Here is a 7152-nt window from a genome sequence, read left to right as displayed (position 1 = left end):
ACTTCCCTATTACCTCTAAAATTGATTTTCTGGTCCGGTTATGCTTAAAACATGTTTACCCATGGTTAAAACTGGTGAATAGTATATAATTGCAAGGTTAGAACAATGTGTAGATTTTGGATTTTAATGAATTTATTTTGAAAATTTATTAGAAGCTAAAATTTTAATTATCAATCCTTTCTTCTTGTCAATGTTCAGATTGGATATGAACTCTTCACTCACACTAATACCTGGATTCTTCCTTTGGGTGTTAATATAGTAAAATATATATTGTATTATTTTAACATAAAAATTTATAAATTATGTTAACTTTGCAACATGAATGAAAAATTATCCATTCTCAATAAAATAAAAAAATTAATAAGAAAAAAAAAATAAAAAAGCTAGTCTATTTTCACTATAATGTGAGTATTTTTTTAGTTTGCTATAACCCTTATAGTTTGAGAATTATGTATACTCCTCACAATGAATTAGAGTTGTGAGTAAATTGGTTGTTTGAATTGAAGTTTAATGTTGTTCAATTTCATTTGAGTTGAATATAATATCAATAAAATTTTAAAAATTTAACATCTTAAATTTATACACCTAAAATGTTTTCTCTAATTTATACATTTTGTATACATAAAATCTTGTTAGAGGAGAACACTAAGCCTTTGAGGGAAGCTCAAAGAAGGTTGAATCCTCCAATGATGAAAGTTGTGAAGAAAGAAATAATAAAGCTCTTGAATGTCAGTATGATCTATCATATTTAAAATGATTCAAATGATGCATAATCACCGGTGACTAATTTTCAAAAAAAAAAAGGGAAATTTTAAAAATTAGGCAAAATTAAAGGGGTCTAAGCGAAATTACCCAAAAAATTCAGGTTTAAGCAAAAATGCCCAGGTTTTGTGAAATGACGAAAATGCCCCCATATATAAACAAAGCAAATTTTCACTGTGCAATTCAAAGAAAATTCGAATTTTTAACGCATCCCACGGCAATCCCACGGTGAACGTCACTTTCGCCGATTTTCTTGCTTTCCGGCAACCGAAAATGGAAAATAATGTTATCACATCTCCCGTAATCTTGTTTGAATCAAGTTATTGCTCATATTATTGAGATTTGATTGAGATTTTTCGGTTTGAAATTTTAGGGTTTACGGTTTGAACAATGCTTAAAATGTTTTGATTCTTGGTTGTTTTTGTTGAATTAATTGAGGGGTTTTGTGTTATACAACGTGTAGATTCGATTTATGTGAAAATCGGTGGCTAAAACGACCAAAATTTGGCCGAAAATGACTACCGAAGAGATCGGCAGTCCGACTGTGAACAGTGTTTCCCACGTCAGAATAATAATCCCACGTTCAGCCTAATTTTGGGGGGGTAACTTAGCTTTTTAAAACAATTGGGGTGACGTGGGAGATCCTTAGCCCACGTGGGGTTTTTTTGAAATTTATCACATCAACGTGAGTTTGGCGAAATTACGAAAATATCCATTATATAATATTAGCGAATTTACTGTGCATTTCTCTCAAATTTCAAAACTTTTTCACGTCACCACGTTCATCCCACGGGCGATCTGATTTTCGTCGATTTCCGTCGATTTTCTTGATTTCCGGCACCCAAAAATGGCAAAGAAGGTTAGTATATCTCCCGTAATCTTGTTTGGATCAAGTTATTGCTCATATTATTGAGATTTGATTGAGATTTTTCGATTTGAAATTTTAGGGTTTACGGTTTGAATAATGCTTAAAATGTTTTGATTCTTGGTTGTTTTTGTTGAATTGATTGAGGGGTTTTGTGTTAGACAACGTGTAGATTTGATTTATGTGAAAATCGGAGGCTGAAACGACCAAAATTTGGCCGAAAATGACTGCCGAAGAGATCGGCAGTCCGACTGTGAACAGTGTTTCAGCCTAAAAATCGTGCATGACCTTTTCAGCCAAGATTGGCTGTTTTTGGGGGGGGGGGAAAGTAGCTTTTTTAAAATATTGGGAAGCTGGAGAAATTCCTTAGAACACAGTGGACCTCTTAGAGTTTGAGTTTTCATGAGGGGGTAAATTGAGATTTTTCTTATCTAGGGTTTTTGATTGTGTAGTTTTCGAATTTTATATCCGTTTTTTCTGTTCTAGGGTTTTTCAACTTTTAGAATTCGAATTTCAATTCCGTTTTTTCGGATTTCATCGTTTTACGAGATATGGACTCGTATTTTTCAGATTTCTGAAGCATTTTTCGATTGTTTCCATTCTAGGGTTTTTCAACTTTTAGAATTCGAATTTCAAATCCGTTTTTTTGGATTTCATCGTTTTACGAGATATGGACTCGTATTTTTCAGATTTCCGAAGGATTTTTCGATTGTTTCCATTCTAGGGTTTTTCAACTTTTAGAATTCGAATTTCAATTCCGTTTTTTCGGATTTCACCGTTTTACGAGATATTGACTCGTATTTTTCAGATTTCCGAAGGATTTTTTGATTGTTTCCATTCTAGGGTTTTTCAACTTTTAGAATTCGAATTTCAATTCTGTTTTTTCGGATTTCACCGTTTTACGAGATATGGACTCGTATTTTTCAGATTTCCGAAGGATTTTTCGATTGTTTCCATTATAGGGTTTTTCAACTTTTAGAATTCGAATTTCAATTCCGTTTTTTCGGATTTCACCGTTTTACGAGATATGGACTCGTATTTTTCAGATTTCTGAAGGATTTTTCGATTGTTTCCATTCTAGGGTTTTTCAACTTTTAGAATTCGAATTTCAATTTCGTTTTCTTGAATTTAACCGTTTTACGAGATATGGACTCATATTTTTCAGATTTTCGAAGGATTTTCTGATTGTTTCCGTTCTAGGGTTTTTCAACTTTTAGAATTCGAATTTTAATTCCGTTATCAGGCAGTTAAATCTTGTTTTTTAAGTTTTGTCATTTCCTTTTTTATTATTTGGTATTTTTCATCTTTTTATGTTTTTTCCACGTATACATTTGTTTACATATTTGTTTTTACTCATGGCTAACGAATTTTTTACATTGTCTCAGGATATTTCTCGCAAAAGAAGACGGGTAGGCACGGAGCTACGTTTTTCCCCGATAGTTGTCTACCTCTATGCGTCGACGATTAGCGACGCAGTTGTATTTTCACTGTATCGAGTAGCTCACGGATGTATATTTATCGTTATTCCTATGTTTAGATGTATATATTTATTGTATGTGTATATGTGTATGATATACTTTATTTGTGGTTATATATGGATGTGTATTGTATTTGATTTCATTTTTTAAATAATCTTGTAATGAAAAAACAATAAAAACGTATGATTACTCAAACATTTACACACTTGAAACAATTAGAGAAAATAACGTAATACTGAAATAACTCATACGAAACACTAAATTTATTACATCAAATGACAATACAATTACACGTTTTAAACAATAATAAAAATACATCGGTTACATAAAACTGAAGTACAACAATGAAGAATCATTTAACAAACAAAATTGAGTATAAGCATGTCAAGATCTCGTTCCTTTGCCTTTTGTATGTGAACGCTGGGGGGCGGAGCTCGGGACCGGTGCTGGGGATTTACATTGGGTTCGTGTATGCCCCGGTTCATGGCAACGACTGCAAATCCTTGGTGTAACAATTTCTCAATAGCAGTAACGGTGCCCGGATTAGTACGTTGTAAATTGTAACAATAATCAGGTAACAGCATAAAAGATTCCTCCGGTGAACCCCTCAATGAATTGATAGCCCAATTTCTTGCCCGCCAAGCCTGTGAGTAGGAAATATCAATTTTATATCGGTCGGCGATGTCTACAATTATTTCTTTAGGCCGATAAATTCGATCAATCATCACAAACTTTGATCTCATTAATTGACCTAAAGCTCGGGCGCCAGCTTGTCTGTGATGTGGCAAGATTTGATCAACTAAACATGTGTGGGTAGGATTCATAGAGTTGATACCCCACACATCACCAACAGTGGACTTGGTTGCATGTATATACCACTTACAATTTTCGACCGTGCACTTAATTTCCCACCGTTTCTTGTCAGACTTTTTGACATCAAATTGAAATCCTTTCAGTAAGGCGAATTGCTTCACGGCGTCTTTTAATTGGACTTTATTATGAAAAATATCCCCTATCTTGACACCATGCTCCTCTCGGATCGATCTGGAACTACCTGATGATGCTGATGGCTGTGGAGGAAAATCAGGAAGCCACCTAAATGGATCAGTGGGGACATTGTCAAAAAATGGCCCAGAATAATTTCCACCACCTGAAATAGGATCTTCAAGCTGTAAACTATCCATACCCTCGGTAACTGATGCCATATACTCAGGCTCTACATCTTGTGAAGGAATGTCGGGCATATCATTTCCATCAAAGTCACCCCAATAGGGAACTATATCTTTTTCTCCATGAGCCCATGAGTTTGCAATATACAACGGGTCATTACTGAAATCAATTAACTTTTCCAAATCATATTCTTTTTTGACCCAACTACTTTCGTTTTCATCTTCATCTTCATCTTCATCCTCCTGCCCTTCAATTGGGGTACATGTAACAAATACAGGAATACATTCCTGAAAGTACTGGGAACTATCAAGAAGACCCTGGACATCTTCATCATTTTGGATCTGGATGGGGCCGTCGAGCTCAATTTTTCTTGGCTTCATTGATACTTGAATGTAGTTTTTCATTGGATCAATACTGCAAGACTCCGTCAAAAGCTCAATAAATCCCTCGAATGTTGTTCCATAAGGGATTTTAATCAATTGTTTGGCTCCTCCAACATATTTCATTGTGTTGTTGCGACCTTGAATCCATTCTCCCTGATAACGAACTGATGCATAACCATCCATTTTAATTATGAATCCTGCAATGACCAGTTTTTGAAGATAATTATTCATTTATAATAAAAAAATCAATAATAACTATGAAAAACAGTTGTGCAATTATTAATAATTAAGAAAAACTCCTAATATTTTTATAATAATTTATTTATCCCCCAATAATTATTTGACAATTTATATAACACTTTCGTATGTTATTTTACCCCTCAAAATGCATCTATATGTTTGTAACATTCCATTTAAAACGTTTTTATAATATCTATACTTTGAAATAGATATTCAAATTCTATACTTTGAAATGCTTTAAAATGTCAATAATAAAAAATTTCTTCAGAAATCTGGAAAATACTAGTGGATATATCTTAAAACGATAAAATTCAAAAAAACAGAACTGAAATTCAAATTCTAAAAGTTGAAATACTCTAGAATGGTAATAATCAAACAATTCTTTGAAAATCTGAAAAATACAAGTTGATATATCCTAAAACAGTGAAATTCAAAAAAACAGAATTGAAATTTGAATTCTAAAAGTTGAAATACCCTAGAATAACATCAATCGAAAAATTCTTCAGAAATCTTAAAAATACGAATCGATATATCCTAAAAGGATGAAATTCGAAAAAACGGAACTGAAATTCGGAATCTAAAAGTTGAAATACCCTAGTATGGCAACAATCGAAAAATTCTGTAAAAATTTGGAAAATGTGAATTGATATATCCTAAAGGAGTGAAACTCGAAAAAACCTATAATTTCAATTATAATGCGCCTACCATGTTTAATATGAAAATGCGCCCTAATTTTAATAACATTTCATTTGACATTTTAGAAAAAGTAATTAAATAAATAAATAAATAAATATCAAAATGCCTTTATAATGTAAAATATCAAAAAACCCCCATAGTTATCCTAAATTACATTTAACCCCCTATACTTGTGAAGCATTGCATTTAACCCCCATATTATAACATAAAAACTAAACTTAACAAATGAAATTAAGTTTTAGACTAAGATAGGCATAAATACCTTTTTTTGATGAATAGTGTTTTTTCGAGTCGAACACAAAAATACGAACTTCTTCCGTCCGAATGAATCCCTACTAATTGATGTTGAAAAAAAATGAAAGTGAGAGTGAGTGTTTGAGTGATATGAGAAGTGTGTGTAAATAAAGGGAGTGAGGAGGGTTTATATAGATGAGAGGAAGGGTAATTTTGACATTTTAGAAAAAGTAATTAAATAAATAAATAAATAAATATCAAAATGCCTTTATAATGTAAAATATCAAAAAAAACCCCCATATTTATCCTAAATTACATTTAACCCCCTATACTTGTGAAGCATTGCATTTAACCCCCATATTATAACATAAAAACTAAACTTAACAAATGAAATTAAGTTTTAGACTAAGATAGGCATAAATACCTTTTTTTGATGAATAGTGTTTTTTCGAGTCGAACACAGAAATACGAACTTCTTCCGTCCGAACGAATCCCTACTAATTGATGTTGAAAAAAAATGAAAGTGAGAGTGAGTGTTTGAGTGATATGAGAAGTGTGTGTAAATAAAATGAGTGAGGAGGGTTTATATAGATGAGGGGAAGGGTAATTTTGACATTTTAGAAATAGTTTGAAATAAATAAATAAATATGAAAATGCCTTTACAATGTAAAATATCCAAAAACCCCTCATATTTATCTAAAATTATTTTAACCCCCATAATGAGTGAGGGGAGTTATATAAATGAAGGGAAGGGTAATTTTGACATTTTAGAAAAAGTTTGAAATAAATAAATAAATATCAAAATGCCTTTATAATGTAAAATATCTAAAAACCCCTCATATTTATCTAAAATTACATTAAAACCCTATAATAAGTGGGAGAGTTAATAAATATGAGGGGAAGGGTAGTTTTGGTATTAAAAAAAGTCATAGGCATTTTTTTTTTTGGAACAGTGATTTTGGGCATTTTGGCTTAGAAATAGTGATTTTGGGTATTTTTGCTTAATGGGAGGGCATTTTGGCCATTTTTTAAAATTTCCCAAAAAAAAAACAGTTTGCTAGAATTAAGATTTCTGAAAAGATGCTCATTAAAAATTTTATTAAAAAAACAAAATAATTAAAACATGTTTGCAAAAGTCATCAAAGAATGATGCACAACCACATGTGACTAATTTTCAAAAGAAAAGTTTGCAAGAATCAAGATTATGGCAGATTCACCTGCAAGATTATGACAGAATCAAGATTATGACAGCTTTGATCTTCAAAATAAAACTGATAACGATTGGGGCGATTTTGTACAATCCGTTTTGTTCTCCCGCAACGAA

At 32.0% G+C, this 7152-nt stretch overlaps 2 protein-coding genes across 8 annotated transcripts in view; both read left to right on the top strand.

Moving 5' to 3' along the window:
• The window catches only part of LOC123208291 (UPF0481 protein At3g47200-like), a 52477-nt gene that overhangs the window by 8639 nt on the left and 36686 nt on the right, over positions 1–7152 (top strand). The window lies entirely within an intron of this gene.
• LOC123208292 (UPF0481 protein At3g47200-like) overlaps positions 1–7152 on the top strand; it is a 51001-nt gene that overhangs the window by 22160 nt on the left and 21689 nt on the right. The window lies entirely within an intron of this gene.

The sequence above is a fragment of the Mangifera indica genome, chromosome 2 (genome assembly GCF_011075055.1).
Source record: "Mangifera indica cultivar Alphonso chromosome 2, CATAS_Mindica_2.1, whole genome shotgun sequence".
NCBI classification, from domain to species: Eukaryota; Viridiplantae; Streptophyta; class Magnoliopsida; order Sapindales; family Anacardiaceae; genus Mangifera; species Mangifera indica.
This window is presented reverse-complemented; position numbering and strand designations above follow the sequence as displayed.